Source organism: Schistocerca nitens, chromosome 6 (assembly GCF_023898315.1).
Source record: "Schistocerca nitens isolate TAMUIC-IGC-003100 chromosome 6, iqSchNite1.1, whole genome shotgun sequence".
Taxonomy (NCBI): Eukaryota; Metazoa; Arthropoda; class Insecta; order Orthoptera; family Acrididae; genus Schistocerca; species Schistocerca nitens.
In genome coordinates, this window is record NC_064619.1 from 493,804,889 (window position 1) to 493,825,669 (window position 20,781).

Here is a 20,781-nt window from a genome sequence, read left to right on the forward strand (position 1 = left end):
GTTCAATGCGTTGTTGCTATAGTGTAGATACCGCTTAGCGGTTAAGGATTCAACTGAAGCGGTGGCTCTGCGGCTACCATAGCGACTTCGGAACTTTGCGCTGCGAGTTCGAAACCCGGTTTTTCCTATTTTCCCCCCTCACTCTCTGAATTATCTACGAATGTTTATTCCAATTTATGATGAAACACTGTTGTCGTTATTCGTCAGTTAATTTACTGTGTAAAGAAATAAGTTAAAAAGGGAACACACAGTGCGTAGTGGGGCGATCACTCTGTTGTAGAAATAATTCAGAAGCCAAGATCGCTTAAATACTGTCTACTGGATAACCGGTTTCAACACACTAAAGGTGCCATTATCGGATCTAAATGTAGATTAACATTGATAAACCATTTGGATATAACGATACATGAGGCAGACGAGATGATTTTATATCAGCTTGTCTCATTCGTTTATTATTTTTTTAATTCATTAATTACACATAAAGTTAATTGTCGAGTAATGACAACATTATTTCAACATAAATTAGAAAAAAAACATTCGAAGATAATTCTGATAGAGAGGCAGGAAAATAAAATAATTAAAAAACCCAATATGGTCTCGAACACGGGAATCAATGCTAAGAAGGAACGACGGTAGCCACTGAGCCACCGCTTCAATTGCGTTCTCGGCTGCAGAATGTATCTACACTAGAGCAACAGCGCGTTGATAACTTTGGCCGTCGTTTTCTCGGAAACGGTCGAGTGTCTGCAGATAAGCCGAAACACAAGTTCGCTTATTTTGTCCTCTCCTTCACTGACAAGGGGAGGCCGCCAATTGTGAAATTCAGATTCGATTCATACTGCGCATAATAAAAGCTCATGGCCAGAGGTGTAATGTGGCAAAGCACCAAGATGCACTTCTCAGCCGTTGTCGAGAAAATCGACAGTTAGAAGAAACCGCTGCGGTGAAATACTCTCTACGATTCATAATTTTCTACAGCGTCGTGGCGCAGCGGTAAGCGCTCGAGTTCGTAATCCGAAGGTCGGCGGATCGAATCTCGCTCCATGCAACTTTTTTTTTTTAGTATTTGTTTTTTGTAATTCAAATGTGTGTATAAACACACACACACACACACACACACACACACACACACACATATATATATATATATATATATATATATATATATATATATATATATATATATATAATTCCCGGCAACAGGTTGCAACAATTATGCATATAATAAGTTGTTGAAAGTCGTTTGTCGTGGAAAAACTGGCGACTTCGAACATCATTATGTTTTCCGCAAACAAATTTGTATTTCACAAATGTTATTAATTGTCTTCATAATGTTAACCACGTATAGTTAGCGGAAGACGTAGAAACGATATTCCGAAACGAATACTTGAAGGACAGATGTTGAATGGGCCGAAACGAGCCGCCGCATAACAGCGTAGTTGCCTGCTAACTTCGAAAGAAGGTAGATGCGGTCCCTAGCACAACTTATAACACCGTCGAAAATCAGTGCGGACGTGAGAGCTTTGGTACACCCTGTTAAACAAACGGTAAAATGGAGGCGGTACAATTGGAGAGCGATCCGCCTTCACCAACATGCATAAGCAATTCATTAATAGTTTATATATATATATTTGAATTACAAAAAAATAATAATAATAAAAAAATGTTGCATGGCGTGAGATTCGATCCGGCGACCTTCGGATTACGAACTCGAGCGCTTACCGCTGCGCCACGACGCTGTAGAAAATTATTAATCGTAGAGAGTATTTCACCGCAACGGTTTCTTCTAACTGTCGATTTTCTCGACAACAGCTGAGAAGTGCATCTTGGTGCTTTGCCACATTACACCTCTGGCCATGAGCTTTTATTATGCGCAGTATGAATCGAATCTGAATTTCACATTTGGCGGCCTCCCCTTGTGAGCAAAGTTTCGGGACAATCAGCCTATGACACTTGGCGAGTTCCCCTCGCTCGTCGAGTCGCTTCTTACGCCCGGCGAGAATTATGTATGCCTCCGAGTAAACTGCGCCACCTGGAAACACGGCGAGCGGGGATAAACACGTTTTCCTTCTTATAAGGCAACCCTCTACAGATAAAATTCATGAAGTGTTCTTCAGGTTGCCTCAGATATTTCAGAAATGTTTCTTGCGTCAGACCTGCCGCATATGCAAAACGTAAACATTTCATTTCATGTAATATTTATCAGGATAAGACATGACAAGAGTGGACCAGTCCCTTCTGAGAAAAATTAGAGATTTTAAGTTGCTCCACTATGTAATGACACGGGTATGGGCTTGCGATCTCTCTTTTATGCCATCGATTTCCGTGTTACACATACTTGGCCACTGCGTTGTGGCTGCCATCGTGGAGGAGGCAGTCTGTTTCCTGCCAGCGCTGTTTCCGCAGCCAATATTAACCGCGACGAATCATTCAGTCAACGCTAAATGGCCCATCTGGCTGAGGCAGACAAGGGCGCTATAATAGAACTCCATGCAGAGGGATCTTCAAATGCCGACATAGCAAGAACTATGGGTCTTCACAAGTCGACGGTAGCCAGGTGGATCAGACGAAAGGAAGAGAGTGGTAACTTGAATGGGAGGCCTCATGGCCGTCGCCGCAAAACAACAGCAGCTCAGGATCAGCAGATACGCCGTTTCAGTGAGAACCACCCATTTGTCAACGCACGACAAATTCAGCAAACTTTGGGTCTCAATGTTAGCAGTAAGACCGTCACTCCTCGTGTAAGGGAAGGTGGACTGAGAGCAAGAAGCGCTGCTGTGAAAGAGACATTGACTGTTTCCCAAAGAGAAGCTTGCCTTGCTTTTGCTACTGAAAATGGCGACAAACCTCTCCAGTTTTGGAGGCGAGTGATTTTCACGCACCAAAAAGTTTTCTCTGCGGCATCATCCGGAAAAGTACTAGTTTACCGGCCTAAATGTGCTAGGTATAATCGAAAATATATTTACAGTTGCCGAAGGAGTGGCAGGTTGTCGGTGCCGGCCGGTGTGGCCGTGCGGTTCGAGGCGCTTCAGTCTGGAACCGCGTGACCGCTACGGTCGCAGGTTCGAATCCTGCCTCGCGCATGGATGTGTGTGATGTCCTTAGGTTAGTTAGGTTTAAGTAGTTCTACGTTCTAGGGGACTGATGACCACAGATGTTAAGTCCCACAGTGCTCAGAGCCATTTGTAGTCGGTAACTGTATGGGCGTGGATATCGGCCGAAGGGTGTGGGCTCCTGTGGGAAGTGGAAGGAAGATTCGATGCGCGCAATTACATATCAATTCTGGAGAACGTGATGTTGCCTGCTGTGGCAGCAAGATTTGGCGATGATCAGATCATGTTCCAACAAGATCGCTCGTCTATTCATATGGCACGTGTGGTTAAGAGGCGGGTCGACGACCATAGTAATATTACTGTAACGGAATGGCCACCTAAAGGAGCTGACACGAATCCCATTGAGAATATCTGGGCAGAAATGGTCAGAGTAATACGAGAAAAGGGCAGTCACCGTCGACTCGCCGACAGCTTTCTGATGTGATTCATGACGCTTGGAATGAGTTACTTGAATCTCCTAGTTATGTGGCTCGAGTTGTGGGCTCAATGCCCAACAGACTTCGAGCTGTTGTGGAAGCCAAAGGAGGCTTCACCAATCAGCTGTTTCAAGCTTTGTTTCTTTCTTCTTCGTCTTTTTTTTTTTTTTTACTTACAGACGTATATTTTATATAATTTCAAGGAAACGCAGTAAATGGAATGTGGACTGATTTTTGAGGCTTCATTTTGTGACGGCTAAACAGTGCTGCATCATGGGACCCGCTATTTGTCCACATGTGGCTGAACATCAGAGGTGTAAAAAATTTTGAGGTTCCGAAGTTCTCTGGAAGAATAACGTCTTTTAGACAAGGAGATGATTTTTAGTTCATTTCATTTTAACCATTCACACTATGATTTGACATTCTAATCTTTGATTTCATTTTATTATTATGTATCTTTTCTCCAGTGAAAGTCAACGGTAGTAAGTTTCAAGATATGAAGAATAACTGGAAGTTTCTAATTTGTGGAAAGCGTATTTAACAGTTAATATTTTCGACAAATCTGTAGTTATAGGACATATTAAGAAGCGAGTCAAAAATGGCATTGTGGAATGATCAGGTTGGTCTCTAAAGGGTAACGACGATAAAATAGCAAATATGAAACTATGGGTAACAACTATTGTTGATGGTGAGGAGCCATAATCGATATGTCACTTTTCCGTAATTGTATTTCTGAAGTTTATCGTCAATCCTAGGACTGACACCGATACTCTGTTTTACGTAAAGAATACAACCTTCAAAATTTATTTAGCAGCGCAGAATATTAAATCACAGTTTATAGATCAGGAACCTAATCCAACTGCCTTTAATTTTATTTTCACGGATGACATTGAGACAGTAAATAACAAGAGAAATAAGAAAACTCTCAGAATCAATATAGAGAATTCAAGTATCATGTGAATTCAAAAGTTTGCTATAATAGCGATTAATTGCTTTTTACAGACCCCTTCATGCCTACGTTTTCCGTCAGACAGACAATGTTTGAAACTAGGACTAACGAGGTAAACAATTTTTCCACAAATTGTCAAATTGGAAGTCGGAGAGCCAGTTACATAAATTACGATGACAACAAACGTTTTTCAAGTAAACTGTTCACAGGAGGCATCCAACGCATTTATTGTGAGTTACATGCACAGTATGTAAACTGGCAACGCCACCAACACACAATACCACTAACAAGGGAACATCCCCATCGCACCGCCCTCAGATTTAGTTATAAGTTGATACAGGGGATAGGCCTTGAAAAACTGAACACAGATCAATCGAGAAAACAGGAAGAAGTTGTGTGGAAGTATGAAAAAAATAAGCAAAATATACAAACTGAGTAGTCCATGCGCAAGATAGGCAACATCAAGGATAGGGTGAGCTCAGGAGCGCCGTGATCCCGTGGTTAGCGCACGCAGCTGCGGAACGAGAGGTCCTTCCGTCAAATTTTCCCAGGAGTGAAAAGTTTAATTTTTATTTTCAGACAATTATTATCTGTCCGTCCGTCCGTCCGATGCGAGGTAACCGCGCCGTAGTATGATGACGCTACACCTAAAAAACATCGAAAGACATGACGTCAGTCGACTATAGCGCACGGAAGAGAGAGTATTCCTGCTAATGAGGCTCCCTGGCTGGCAGTTAACTGTTCGCTACTTTGGACGAGAGTGCATTAAATACGTGCGATGCATTGCGTGGGCAATATGAATCCAGCAAATATAGCTCGTGACTCCAATAACAATGTCAATGAATATTTTCCGAACTGTAAGGCATCGGAAAGTTCCTTAAGGGATCGAACGATTGTCGAACATTTGTATGATTATTTCCTACATTTGTTGAATAACAGTACGTGTGGTGATGATTGTCTGAAAATAAAAAAAATCAAACAACTAACCCGAGGGAAGCCTTAAACCAACGACCTCTCGTTCTGCAGCTCCTCACGCTAACCACGCGACCACTGCGCTCCCGTGCTCAAGCTATCCTTGATGTTGCTTATCATGCACACGGACTACTCAGTTTGTTTGGTTTGAATATTTTTTTCATAGGTCCACACAACTTCTTCCTGTTTTTCGAATGATCTGTGTTCAGTTTTCAAGGCCTATCCACTGTGTCAACTTATAACTAAATCTGAGGAGGGTGCGATGGGGAGGTTCCCTTGTTAGCTATGAAACAACTGTAGCAAAACGGAGCATCCTCGTTATCCATGTGATGGATAAGACGACTAATTCGCAACATAAATGTCAATGTAAGCATCAGTTTCTGTTGGAACGTGCTTCCCGGACCAAATAACATACATTTCCTACGTCTTCAATGCGAATCATGTAGCAAATGTAATTTAAAGGACATAAAAATATCGAGTGAATTTACTAAAATAATTATGAACCACTTGAATTTGCATTCAACAGGCAATGTTCAGAAGTCTGGTGTAGGAGTACTGCATGCTCTAATTCGAAACAACAAAAATCAACAGAGTAACTATTATTGAACGTCATCAGGTCACTCATCGAGCATTCCTATGCAGTACTGTTACTGGTGACGTGTTATGATGCCTTTATCGTTAACTTCCTAAGAAGAAATGAAAGGCTGAGCCCCACCAAAAGACGTAAACTCGAGGAAAGAGTTGCGTGAACATATTATTTTACATCTGATAAATCCAAAAGTGTGTTTTGGGCTACGAATTCTGCCCCCAGGGTGTGTGCAACACAGCTGGAATTTGTTGCCAACAACTGAGACACCTTTCGGTCACAGTGTAAGAAAATCGAGCAACAAAACTACATCACCTGTGCTACTGCATGATAACGCACTATGTTGATTTGAGAAACAAAACTATCCAGGAGATTGATAGGAAAGTCGTCTCTCAGGCACATTTGTATTGATAGGGAAGTCCTCTCTCAAGCACTTGTCCCTCTCGTCATATATTTGTAAAATTTTACCTTTCCCACTCTAGATCGATCAACCGTCAAGGCAATTCATTTCTAGACGAAAATACTTTTAAAACTACTCTTGTTTATTGACATCGTTAGAACAAGTAGGTTTCTATAGGCGTAGAATTTGTAAACAACTTTAGCATTGTCATATCGTTTTAGATATCGTGAAAGAAAATTCTGCTGCTAATTAATTTCTCTTTGATAATTACTGTTGCGTTTAGTAAACTAATGGAAAATGCAATTAAAATATTCACTGTACTAATACAAACTAAAGTCAGCTTAATACAGAAACATCACGACGGCAGTCTATCTTAATAAAGCATTAAGTTTCTGTGAGACAATTGGGCTTATTTTAACACGAATTAGTAGGATATTACAGACTTTACACTTAGAAAAGATCTGTATTTATTTCATTTCCTGTACCATTCGTAAGTGTTATGAAAATGGGGCTTTTCATAGATAAAATTATGTATTCACGACAACAACAAAATGTCGGCAGAAAACAAAAGTGGCATTATGAATCTGGCAGTACCGTAAGGTTTTCACTCTGACACTAAGAGTTACTGAAAGTAGCAAGAAGAATTTTGCTCGAGCGTTGTCTTACGATTCCCTTATTAAGTTTTTATCTGCCTGCTTGTAGCTGTGCTACAAAAGAATTAAAAATCTGGCTTTCAGTAAGTCTCGAAAGGCGAACAAAAGCAGCTTGCACCTGGTTACTAAGCATGTTACCTGGGGACTGGTTTTTTCTTAAAGCGGGAAGACATCCTTTTGTGGTTCAATTGGCAAATGTCAGTCAGACGTGTGACGTTAGTCTAAGCGTTTCGGTGTGTTGAATTTGTACCAATGATTTTTCTACACGTTTTTTCTGTCCCAAATAGAGTTGAAGTCTCCCATTAGTATTTTCACGTCATCTTGGTGAATTTTGCTCATGGTATTTTCGAGTGTGTTCCAGAATGTTTCAACATTGTCGGTGTTTTTCTTATTTTCGATGTTGGTGGGTTCAAATGGCTCTGAGCACTATGGGACTTAACTGCTGTGGTCATCAGTCCCCTAGAACTTAGAACTAGTTAAACCTAACTAACCTAAGGACATCGCACACATCCATGCCCGAGGCAGGATGCGAACCTGCGACCGTAGCGGTCGCGCGGTTCCAGACTGTAGCGCCTAGAACCTCTCGAACACTCCGGCCGTCGATGTTGGTGGGGACACGTGCATTGATGAGTGTATATGTTTTACTGGGGCTCTGAATGACCATAGTCATAAGTCGCTTGTTGACGGGCCAGCCGTGGTGGCCGAGCGGTTCTTGGCTCTTCAGTCCGGAACCGCGCGACTGCTACGGTCGCAGGTTCGAATCCAGCCTTGGGCATGAATTTGTGTGATGTCCTTAGATTAGCTAGGTATAAGTAGTTCTAAGTTCTAGGAGACTGATGACCTCCACTGTTAAGTTCCATAGTGCTCAGAGCCATTGGAACCTTTTGATTGTCGATCGGTGTGATTTCTTTGACAGAGTTGATAGATCGGTGTTCGAGAAATGCAATGCCGAAGATTGGTACGCCTTTCGTTACCTTTTGTTGTATTCTGCTCTTGAAGATGCAATGGTTTCCCTAATGCACGGTTTCATTGTCAGTTAGTCGTGGTTCTTGAAGTGCAAGGATGAGAATTTTTTGTCGGTCCATTTCTTTTGTGAGATTATTTAGTTTTCGTGTTTGGATCAAGGTATCGATGTTTACTTTTAAATGCATGTTTTTTGCTTGTAGGGAAATTTACCAGAGATCTTCGATATTCTCTGTCGTGCTAACCTGGACTCCCCAGAATCCGAAAATCCAACTGCCGCCTGTCGACAGCCGGGTTGTGTACCACCTGGGATAAAGTTGACTTTGCTTGCATAGTTTACGTTTGCTTGTGTTTCATTGGTTGTGCTTGGGTGATACCAGGACCGGACAGGACCAGAGGGTGTTGAAGCCTTTGAAAGCAAATATTTTCAGCCAAGCTCATTGAGCTAACACGGTGACCAGAGTAACGGTGATTTTCACTCAGACGTGTCTGGATTTTGCGTTCAACGGATTGAGTAGCCGTTCAGGATTGTGTTAGTATTTGGTTCACCCCTAGTATTTGATTTCCTCGGTACCACCCATATGGGGGAGGGTTTCCACTATCCGCCACACGCGATTATTATTATTATTATTATTATTATTATTATTATTGTCATTATGTCTCAGCAAATCCCATATGGTGTATCTTCCCACCACTGAAATAGATGTGTATTGTTCGATTCAGTATTTCCATCACATAAATGTGGTTTATAATTACGTTACATTGCTACTAGTAGACATATTTCTCACTTTTTCTTAGACAGTTGCTACCTGTTACTCCATCATAGGAAATTATGTGCGAAGCATTGTTGAAATACAGACGTTCAAATTATCCGATTTCTGTAATTTCATTTCGATACCAGATCGTTCTAATCGGATTCAGCCAGGTAGTCTTAATGTGGATATCCGACCACGACTGTCATCATATGATAGACTGTGTAAACCACATTCTTTATCGGACTGTTGAATATAGATCACTTATCTACGACAGGACCTGAATTCTTAAACACTGTGGAAAATAATAATCCGATGTGCTTATTACAAATACGTTATTCCAATATAAATATGTGAACTAACGAGATAACAGTTTATTTACAGGAGCAGAACTAATGTTCAAATGTTCAAATGTGTGTGAAATCGTATGGGACTTAACTGCTAAGGTCATCAGTACCTAAGCTTACACACTACTTAACAGGTTCGCTGCCATCGACGCACCAGCGCGCCCGGCCGATACTGGTGCACATGCCGTGGACGCGCCTGCGCGGCGAGAGACACAGCTGTTGCGGGGCACCACGGTTTAGCCGGGCGCAGCCATTCGGTGTGGTTTATTGCGCAGGCACTCTAAGAACATATTGTTTTCTATTTTTACGGGTGCAGTTCGCGTTTTTTCGCTACAGTTTTTCTCTGTTGTGGGACTGAAAGTGGAAAACAATCGTGACACGCGGGCCCTTCTGAACCCAAGAAACGTAAAATACGGGCCACAATAAACGTACAAAAACTAACGACTGCGGAATTATTACGAATATTAGAAGAAAGCGATTCGGAAACGGAGTTGGCCAGTGGGGAGGACGGGTGGGAATCAAGTGAAGAGTCTGACGAAGCCGAGTTTGCTTTAGATGAGACTGTAGAAATGGCCGTGAATCCAAGCGACAGGGAATGGGCAGGAGGAGTGATAACGAGTGGTAACGTAACTGATACAAGTGTTGCATGGGAAAGCGAGCCAATGGGAATGGTAAATTGCCGTTTATAAAAAATGAAGGACTGCTAATTCAAGCAATGGGAAACACTCCCTTAGATCCTTAGATTATTTTCGTCTTTTGCTAACGGACGAATTTCTATTGAAAGTTGTAGAAGGAACAAATCGAAATGCAATTGAATTATTCCTTTCTGTGAGAACCAAAGAACAATCACGAATAAATTGTTGGAAAAATGTGACGGTTGGCGAATTGTTAGTGTTCTTGGGAGTTTTCCTGAGCATGGGAAATGTAAAGATGAGGAAGTTGCACGACTATTGGAAAAAGGGACCCTTTATTTCATGTGAAAGGAATTGCCGATAATATTTCACGTAATTGTTTTCTTCCTATACTACATGCATTGCATTTTTCTGAAAATCCAAAACAGGGCGAACCAAAACCATCCGACAGGTTGTGTAAAATACGTCCAGTTATCAATTTTTTCAATGAATGGATGTGCCAAGTGTACTATCCTGGACGGGAACTGTCACTGGACGAATCAATGATACTTTGGCGTGGAAGATTACTTTTCCGCCAATACATCAAAAATAAAAAGCACGAATATGGCATAAAGCTATATATTTTGACAACTCCCGCTGGAACGGTCCTAAAATTCGCGGTATACACTGGCATGCTGGACGATGTAGGAGGAAGAGGCCATGCGCAAAAAACTGTTCTTCATTTACTGAATTAAAAGTTGAATGCTGGTCACCACATGTACATGGACAATTACTATAATAGCTTCGCATTGGCTAAGTTGCTCCTGGATAAGAGCACTCACTGCACGGGAACTCTGAGGGTGAATAGGAAGGATACACCCAAGGAAATACAGAAGGCAAAGCTACGAAAAGGTGAAGCCGTTGCCAGATTTGCGGCAGTTATGACACGTTAGTGGCGCGATAAGAGGGTGGTTTGCTACGTTTCTAATGCATTTACAAATGAAATGCTTGAGGCTGAAAACAAAAGAAAGGAGAAGAAATCTAAGCCCTTGGACATTGTAAACTACAATAAATTTATGTGGGGAGTTGATCGGCACGATCAGATGTTATCATATTACCTCTTGGAACGTAAAACCATACGTTGGTACAAGAAACTTTTTATCCACGTTATGGAAATGATGCTGACAAACGCACATGCCCTACACAATAAATATTCTGGCACAAAAATGCCCCTCCAAGAATTCAGACTCAGTATTATAAGAGCACTATTGCCACAAATGCAGGTAGAACGACCAATCAGAAATCCCCAACATGTTGCGGTAAAAGGAGAATCAAATGGAAAATCAAAAACACCGAAAAAATTTGCCTGATATGCCACTGACGCCTTAGTGCGCCCCAAAAAAAATTTGGTTGACGAGAGTAAATTTTATCTTTTATTTATAAAATAAATATATTTTATATTAATTTTCTCAATATAGTTTGAGATTCTATTAAAAAAAGTAATTGGTTACATGGCAACGCAAGGCCAATTACAGTGGCAGCGAACGTGTTAACCTAAATCATCCTAAGGACAAACACACACACCCATGCCCGAGGGAGGACTCGAACCTCCGCCGGGATCAGCCACGCAGCTCATGACTGCAGCGCCCCTGACCGCTCGGCTAATCCCGCGCGGCTACTAAAAGTATACTCGTCCACAAAACCCATGTGGACAATTATCTGATAATCGGTCAAGCTTTGCTTTGTCGCAGCTCTTTAGGATACAAGTCCATTTACTTTCAGGCTCTTACATACAATTCTTGCAATGCAAGGTAATTGAAAAAACTCATCCACTCGACGCCAACTGAGGAACTGACTGGTGCATGTGTTGTTCAACACACAGTAGTTGTCACCCTCACTGGAATCAATGAGTGTGTGCGTGTGTGTGTGTGTGTGTGTGTGTGTGTGTGTGTGTGTGTGTGTGTGTGTGTGAGTTTTCGTGTTAATGCACAATCCTAATCAATACTATTAACATCAGACAGACAACCGGGCATCAAATATGACTGTAAAGTATGTTAATGCGATGGGAAGTTACAAACTGAATTTTCACCTAACCCACGTCCTGCATATTACGTTAAGTAAGATGTATTAACTCCATAGTATCGTTAGCAGAGAGTGCGCTCTTGTTGTCGAGGCCTGCGACAAGCGCAGCGATCAGCACTGCCCAATGCCGCCGCGATTTGTTTATGTTGGCTGAGCGTGGACACTGCAGCAGACGCTTCGCCATAAACAGAAAGAAATCACCTTGGCTCTGACTGCAGTGAGCGGATATCACTGCCTGCGTGTTCTTATAGTAACCAACGTGAGACTCTACTCACAGGTGCCATGGAGCAATTGCAACGAGTATCATGTCATTAGTCATGAGAATATTAACCAGTGATGAAATGTCCACTCTATTTGAATCCTAAGAAAATAGGAACCTTCTCACAAAGGAATGTGAGGTGATATCAAAATTTATCCAACATACAAAAATTAACTGCAGGGCTTTCATGTATGCAGTAGTAGCACACAAGGAAATAATATGTCTTGGAAGCGTATATTTCATTTCCTCTTCTCATATTAACGTCCTTGTTTTAGAATGAAGTGAGAAAATTAACGCGAAAAACTTAAGTTCCTGAGAAGCATATAAGTCATTTCCTCGTCTCATATCATAGCTTATGTTTTAGTATGAGAAGAAAAAATAAACAGTTTACGGCTCTGAAACATAATATGACACCAGATTCTTATCGTAGGCGCTATCGGAAACGCAAAAAGCAGGGAGCTGTCCATTCTTTTGTCCTAAAGAGCTGCGACAAAGCAAAGCTTGACCGATTATCAGATAATTGTCCACATGGGTTTTGTGGACGAGTATACTTTTAGTAGCCGCGCGGGATTAGCCGAGCGGTCAGGGGCGCTGCAGTCATGAGCTGCGTGGCTGATCCCGGCGGAGGTTCGAGTCCTCCCTCGGGCATGGGTGTGTGTGTTTGTCCTTAGGATGATTTAGGTTAAGTAGTGTGTAAGCTTAGGTACTGATGACCTTAGCAGTTAAGTCCCATACGATTTCACACACATTTGAACATTTGAACATTAGTTCTGCTCCTGTAAATAAACTGTTATCTCGTTAGTTCACATATTTATATTGGAATAACGTATTTGTAATAAGCACATCGGATTATTATTTTCCACAGTGTTTAAGAATTCAGGTCCTGTCGTAGATAAGTGATCTATATTCAACAGTCCGATAAAGAATGTGGTTTACACAGTCTATCATATGATGACAGTCGTGGTCGGATATCCACATTAAGACTACCTGGCTGAATCCGATTAGAACGATCTGGTATCGAAATGAAATTACAGAAATCGGATAATTTGAACGTCTGTATTTCAACAATGCTTCGCACATAAATTCCTATGATGGAGTAACAGGTAGCAACTGTCTAAGAAAAAGTGAGAAATATGTCTACTAGTAGCAATGTAACGTAATTATAAACCACATTTATGTGATGGAAATACTGAATCGAACAATACACATCTATTTCAGTGGTGGGAAGATACACCATATGGGATTTGCTGAGACATAATGACAATAATAATAATAATAATAATAATAATAATAATAATAACAGAACTAAAGAAGCCTCGGACAAGCGCCGTCATGGTCGGGGACGACGCTTGAACCCTATGCCCGCCCACAATGGTAACGACACTGCTAGCCAACTGGAAAATGATTTAAATCCAAATAGAGGTGTTTTGCAGGATATGCTTCCTGCAACCACCCTAGAAGGAAAACAAAGACAGAGGATGAGATGGTCAGATGAAGTTAATCGACACCTCATGTTCTGTTATTACCAAGCAACAAACCTAGGAACCAACACAACTGGATACAGATCACAAGTATACACAACATTTATTACCAGATACCCAGAATTAAAATTTTTAACAGAACAACGACTAGCTGATCAGATCCGTGTAATAATCAAAAATAACAGGATACCCCAGTCAGAATTAGAAAACATCAAACAACAAGTACAACAAATACTGGAACAAAATAATGTGCAATCAGAAGAAGAAGAAAATACAGTAATGGACTCAAACATCCCAGAGCAAACAAACAAAGAACAACACGCACCAATTAAACAATCAGAGGAAAACGAAATCTTAAGACAGCCACCAGAACAAGCACAAATAGAACACGAAGTGACACACATGTTAGATATAGAAGAAAAATTTCAGCTGACATATATAGAATACAAAGACACAAATACAGACATAAGACCATTCTTGCATAGACCACCAAATAACCCACAAGTCGAAACAACAATAAAAACTATCAACACAATCATACACAACAAAATAAATGAAAACACAACTATGGAAGAGTTACAACTACTGGTTTATATAGGAGCACTCACTACACTAAATATACACACTAGACAGAGATCAGAACCAACCAACACACAGAAGAAACCCACAAAACCAGCATGGCAACACAGGCTACAGATCAGAATTGAAAAACTGAGAAAAGACATCGGACAGCTAACACAATTTATAAGAAATGAAATCTCGGAAAAAAAACGAAAAAGATTAGGTAAAATCTCACAACAAGAAGCGACAGAGCAATTAGACGAAAAGAAGCAGAAATTACAAGCATTAGCCAAACGACTCAGAAGATACAAAAAAAGTGAAAATAGAAGGAAACAAAACCAAACATTCAACACAAACCAAAAGAAATTTTACCAGACAATAGATAACACACACATTAAAATAAACAATCCACCAAACATAACAGACATGGAACACTTCTGGAGCAACATATGGTCTAACCCAGTACAACATAACAGGCATGCACGGTGTATGCAAGCAGAAACAGACACATACAAGATGATACCACAAATGCCTGAAGTGATAATTTTGCAACATGAAGTCACCCAAGCAATTAATTCTACTCACAATTGGAAAGCCGCTGGAAATGATAAAATAGCAAATTTCTGGTTAAAGAAGTTCACCTCAACACATTCACATCTAACTAAATTATTTAACAGTTACATTGCAGACCCATACACATTCCCTGATACACTTACACATGGAATAACTTATCTGAAACCTAAAGATCAAGCAGACACAGCGAACCCAGCTAAATATCGCCCCATAACATGCCTACCAACAATATACAAAATATTAACTTCAATCATTAAACAGAAATTAATGACACATACAACACAGAACAAAATTATAAATGAAGAACAAAAAGGCTGTTGCAAAGGAGCACGAGGATGTAAAGAGCAACTGATAATAGATGCAGAGGTGACATATCAAGCTAAAACTAAACAACGGTCGCTACACTACGCATACATTGATTACCAAAAAGCTTTTGATAGTGTACCCCACTCATGGTTACTACAAATATTGGAAATATACAAAGTAGATCCTAAATTGATACAGTTCCTAAACATAGTAATGAAAAATTGGAAAACCACATTTAATATCCAAACAAATTCAAATAATATCACATCACAGCCAATACAGATTAAGCGTGGAATATACCAAGGAGACTCATTAAGTCCTTTCTGGTTCTGCCTTGCTCTGAACCCACTATCCAACATGCTAAATAATACAAATTATGGATACAATATTACTGGAACATACCCACACAAAATCACACATTTGCTATACATGGATGATCTAAAACTACTGGCAGCAACAAATCAACAACTCAACCAATTACTAAAGATAACAGAAGTATTCAGCAATGATATAAGTATGGCTTTTGGAACAGACAAATGTAAGAAAAATAGCATAGTCAAGGGAAAACACACTAAACAAGAAGATTACATATTGGATAACCACAGCGACTGCATAGAAGCGATGGAAAAAACGGATGCCTATAAATATCTAGGATACAGACAAAAAATAGGAATAGATAATACAAATATGAAAGAAGAACTAAAAGAAAAATATAGACAAAGACTAACAAAAATACTGAAAACAGAATTGACAGCAAGAAACAAGACAAAAGCTATAAATACTTATGCTATACCAATATTGACCTACTCATTTGGAGTAGTGAAATGGAGTAACACAGACCTAGAAGCACTCAATACACTTACACGATCACAATGCCATAAATATAGAATACATCACATACATTCAGCAACAGAAAGATTCACATTAAGCAGAAAGGAAGGAGGAAGGGGATTTATCGATATAAAAAACCTACATTATGGACAGGTAGACAATTTAAGAAAATTCTTTATAGAACGAGCAGAAACTAGCAAAATACACAAAGCAATCACTCATATAAATACATCGCCTACACCACTACAATTTCATAACCACCTCTACAACCCTTTAGACCACATAACATCAACAGATACGAAGAAAGTAAATTGGAAAAAGAAAACACTTCATGGCAAGCACCCGTATCATCTAACACAGCCACACATCGATCAAGACGCATCCAACACATGGCTAAGAAAAGGCAATATATACAGTGAGACAGAAGGATTCATGATTGCAATACAGGATCAAACAATAAACACCAGGTATTACAGCAAGCATATTATTAAAGATCCCAATACCACAACAGATAAATGCAGACTTTGTAAACAACAAATAGAAACAGTAGATCACATCACAAGCGGATGTACAATACTAGCAAATACAGAATACCCCAGAAGACATGACAATGTCGCAAAAATAATACATCAACAGCTTGCCTTACAACATAAACTTTTAAAACAACAAGTTCCTACATACAAGTATGCACCACAAAATGTACTGGAGAATGATGAATACAAATTATACTGGAACAGAACCATTATAACAGATAAAACAACGCCACATAACAAACCTGACATCATACTCACCAATAAAAAGAAGAAATTAACACAACTAATCGAAATATCCATACCCAATACAACAAATATACAAAAGAAAACAGGAGAAAAAATTGAAAAATACATCCAACTGGCTGAGGAAGTCAAAGACATGTGGCATCAGGATAAAGTTGACATTATACCAATTATACTATCAACTACAGGAGTCATACCACACAATATCCACCAGTACATCAATGCAATACAGCTACATCCAAACATATATATACAACTACAGAAATCCGTAATTATTGATACATGTTCAATTACCCGAAAGTTCCTAAATGCAATGTAACACATACCGTACAGTTAATAGGAAGTGACGCTTGATCAAGGTCCGCGTCACTTTCCATTCTTAACCAGACTTAGCGTCTGAGAATGTAAAGAAATAATAATAATAATCGCGTGTGGCGGATAACCTTCATGGCAAGCACCCGTATCATCTAACACAGCCACACATCGATCAAGACGCATCCAACACATGGCTAAGAAAAGGCAATATATACAGTGAGACAGAAGGATTCATGATTGCAATACAGGATCAAACAATAAACACCAGGTATTACAGCAAGCATATTATTAAAGATCCCAATACCACAACAGATAAATGCAGACTTTGTAAACAACAAATAGAAACAGTAGATCACATCACAAGCGGATGTACAATACTAGCAAATACAGAATACCCCAGAAGACATGACAATGTCGCAAAAATAATACATCAACAGCTTGCCTTACAACATAAACTTTTAAAACAACAAGTTCCTACATACAAGTATGCACCACAAAATGTACTGGAGAATGATGAATACAAATTATACTGGAACAGAACCATTATAACAGATAAAACAACGCCACATAACAAACCTGACATCATACTCACCAATAAAAAGAAGAAATTAACACAACTAATCGAAATATCCATACCCAATACAACAAATATACAAAAGAAAACAGGAGAAAAAATTGAAAAATACATCCAACTGGCTGAGGAAGTCAAAGACATGTGGCATCAGGATAAAGTTGACATCATACCAATTATATTATCAACTACAGGAGTCATACCACACAATATCCACCAGTACATCAATGCAATAGAGCTACATCCAAACGTATATATACAACTACAGAAATCAGTAATTATTGATACATGTTCAATTACCCGAAAGTTCCTAAATGCAATATAACACATACCATACAGTTAAAAGGAAGTGACGCCTGATCAAGGTCCGCGTCACTTTTCATTTTTAACCAGACTTAACGTCTGAGAAAGTAAAGAATAATAATAATAATAATAATAATCGCGTGTGGCGGATAGTGGAAACCCTCCCCCATATGGGTGGTACCGAGGAAATCAAATACTAGGGGTGAACCAAATACTAACACAATCCTGAACGGCTACTCAATCCGTTGAACGCAAAATCCAGACACGTCTGAGTGAAAATCACCGTTACTCTGGTCACCGTGTTAGCTCAATGAGCTTGGCTGAAAATATTTGCTTTCAAAGGCTTCAACACCCTCTGGTCCTGTCCGGTCCTGGTATCACCCAAGCACAACCAATGAAACACAAGCAAACGTAAACTATGCAAGCAAAGTCAACTTTATCCCAGGTGGTACACAACCCGGCTGTCGACAGGCGGCAGTTGGATTTTCGGATTCTGGGGAGTCCAGGTTAGCACGACAGAGAATATCGAAGATCTCTGGTAAATTTCCCTACAAGCAAAAAACATGCATTTAAAAGTAAACATCGATACCTTGATCCAAACACGAAAACTAAATAATCTCACAAAAGAAATGGACCGACAAAAAATTCTCATCCTTGCACTTCAAGAACCACGACTAACTGACAATGAAACCGTGCATTAGGGAAACCATTGCATCTTCAAGAGCAGAATACAACAAAAGGTAACGAAAGGCGTACCAATCTTCGGCATTGCATTTCTCGAACACCGATCTATCAACTCTGTCAAAGAAATCACACCGATCGACAATCAAAAGGTTCCAATGGCTCTGAGCACTATGGAACTTAACAGTGGAGGTCATCAGTCTCCTAGAACTTAGAACTACTTATACCTAGCTAATCTAAGGACATCACACAAATTCATGCCCAAGGCTGGATTCGAACCTGCGACCGTAGCAGTCGCGCGGTTCCGGACTGAAGAGCCAAGAACCGCTCGGCCACCACGGCTGGCCCGTCAACAAGCGACTTATGACTATGGTCATTCAGAGCCCCAGTAAAACATATACACTCATCAATGCACGTGTCCCCACCAACATCGACGGCCGGAGTGTTCGAGAGGTTCTAGGCGCTACAGTCTGGAACCGCGCGACCGCTACGGTCGCAGGTTCGCATCCTGCCTCGGGCATGGATGTGTGCGATGTCCTTAGGTTAGTTAGGTTTAACTAGTTCTAAGTTCTAGGGGACTGATGACCACAGCAGTTAAGTCCCATAGTGCTCAGAGCCATTTGAACCCACCAACATCGAAAATAAGAAAAACACCGACAATGTTGAAACATTCTGGAACACACTCGAAAATACCATGAGCAAAATTCACCAAGATGACGTGAAAATACTAATGGGAGACTTCAACTCTATTTGGGACAGAAAAAACGTGTAGAAAAATCATTGGTACAAATTCAACACACCGAAACGCTTAGACTAACGTCACACGTCTGACTGACATTTGCCAATTGAACCACAAAAGGATGTCTTCCCGCTTTAAGAAAAAACCAGTCCCCAGGTAACATGCTTAGTAACCAGGTGCAAGCTGCTTTTGTTCGCCTTTCGAGACTTACTGAAAGCCAGATTTTTAATTCTTTTGTAGCACAGCTACAAGCAGGCAGATAAAAACTTAATAAGGGAATCGTAAGACAACGCTCGAGCAAAATTCTTCTTGCTACTTTCAGTAACTCTTAGTGTCAGAGTGAAAACCTTACGGTACTGCCAGATTCATAATGCCACTTTTGTTTTCTGCCGACATTTTGTTGTTGTCGTGAATACATAATTTTATCTATGAAAAGCCCCATTTTCATAACACTTACGAATGGTACAGGAAATGAAATAAATACAGATCTTTTCTAAGTGTAAAGTCTGTAATATCCTACTAATTCGTGTTAAAATAAGCCCAATTGTCTCACAGAAACTTAATGCTTTATTAAGATAGACTGCCGTCGTGATGTTTCTGTATTAAGCTGACTTTAGTTTGTATTAGTACAGTGAATATTTTAATTGCATTTTCCATTAGTTTACTAAACGCAACAGTAATTATCAAAGAGAAATTAATTAGCAGCAGAATTTTCTTTCACGATATCTAAAACGATATGACAATGCTAAAGTTGTTTACAAATTCTACGCCTATAGAAACCTACTTGTTCTAACGATGTCAATAAACAAGAGTAGTTTTAAAAGTATTTTCGTCTAGAAATGAATTGCCTTGACGGTTGATCGATCTAGAGTGGGAAAGGTAAAATTTTACAAATATATGACGAGAGGGACAAGTGCTTGAGAGAGGACTTCCCTATCAATACAAATGTGCCTGAGAGACGACTTTCCTATCAATCTCCTGGATAGTTTTGTTTCTCAAATCAACATAGTGCGTTATCATGCAGTAGCACAGGTGATGTAGTTTTGTTGCTCGATTTTCTTACACTGTGACCGAAAGGTGTCTCAGTTGTTGGCAACAAATTCCAGCTGTGTTGCACACACCCTGGGGGCAGAATTCGTAGCCCAAAACACACTTTTGGATTTATCAGATGTAAAATAATATGTTCACGCAACTCTTTCCTCGAGTTTACGTCTTTTGGTGGGGCTCAGCCTTTCATTTCTTCTTAGGAAGTTAACGATAAAGGCATCATAACACGTCACCAGTAACAGTACTGCATAGGAATGCTCGATGAGTGACCTGATGACGTTCAATAATAGTTACTCTGTTGATTTTTGTTGTTTCGAATTAGAGCATGCAGTACTCCTACACCAGACTTCTGAACATTGCCTGTTGAATGCAAATTCAAGTGGTTCATAATTATTTTAGTAAATTCACTCGATATTTTTATGTCCTTTAAATTACATTTGCTACATGATTCGCATTGAAGACGTAGGAAATGTATGTTATTTGGTCCGGGAAGC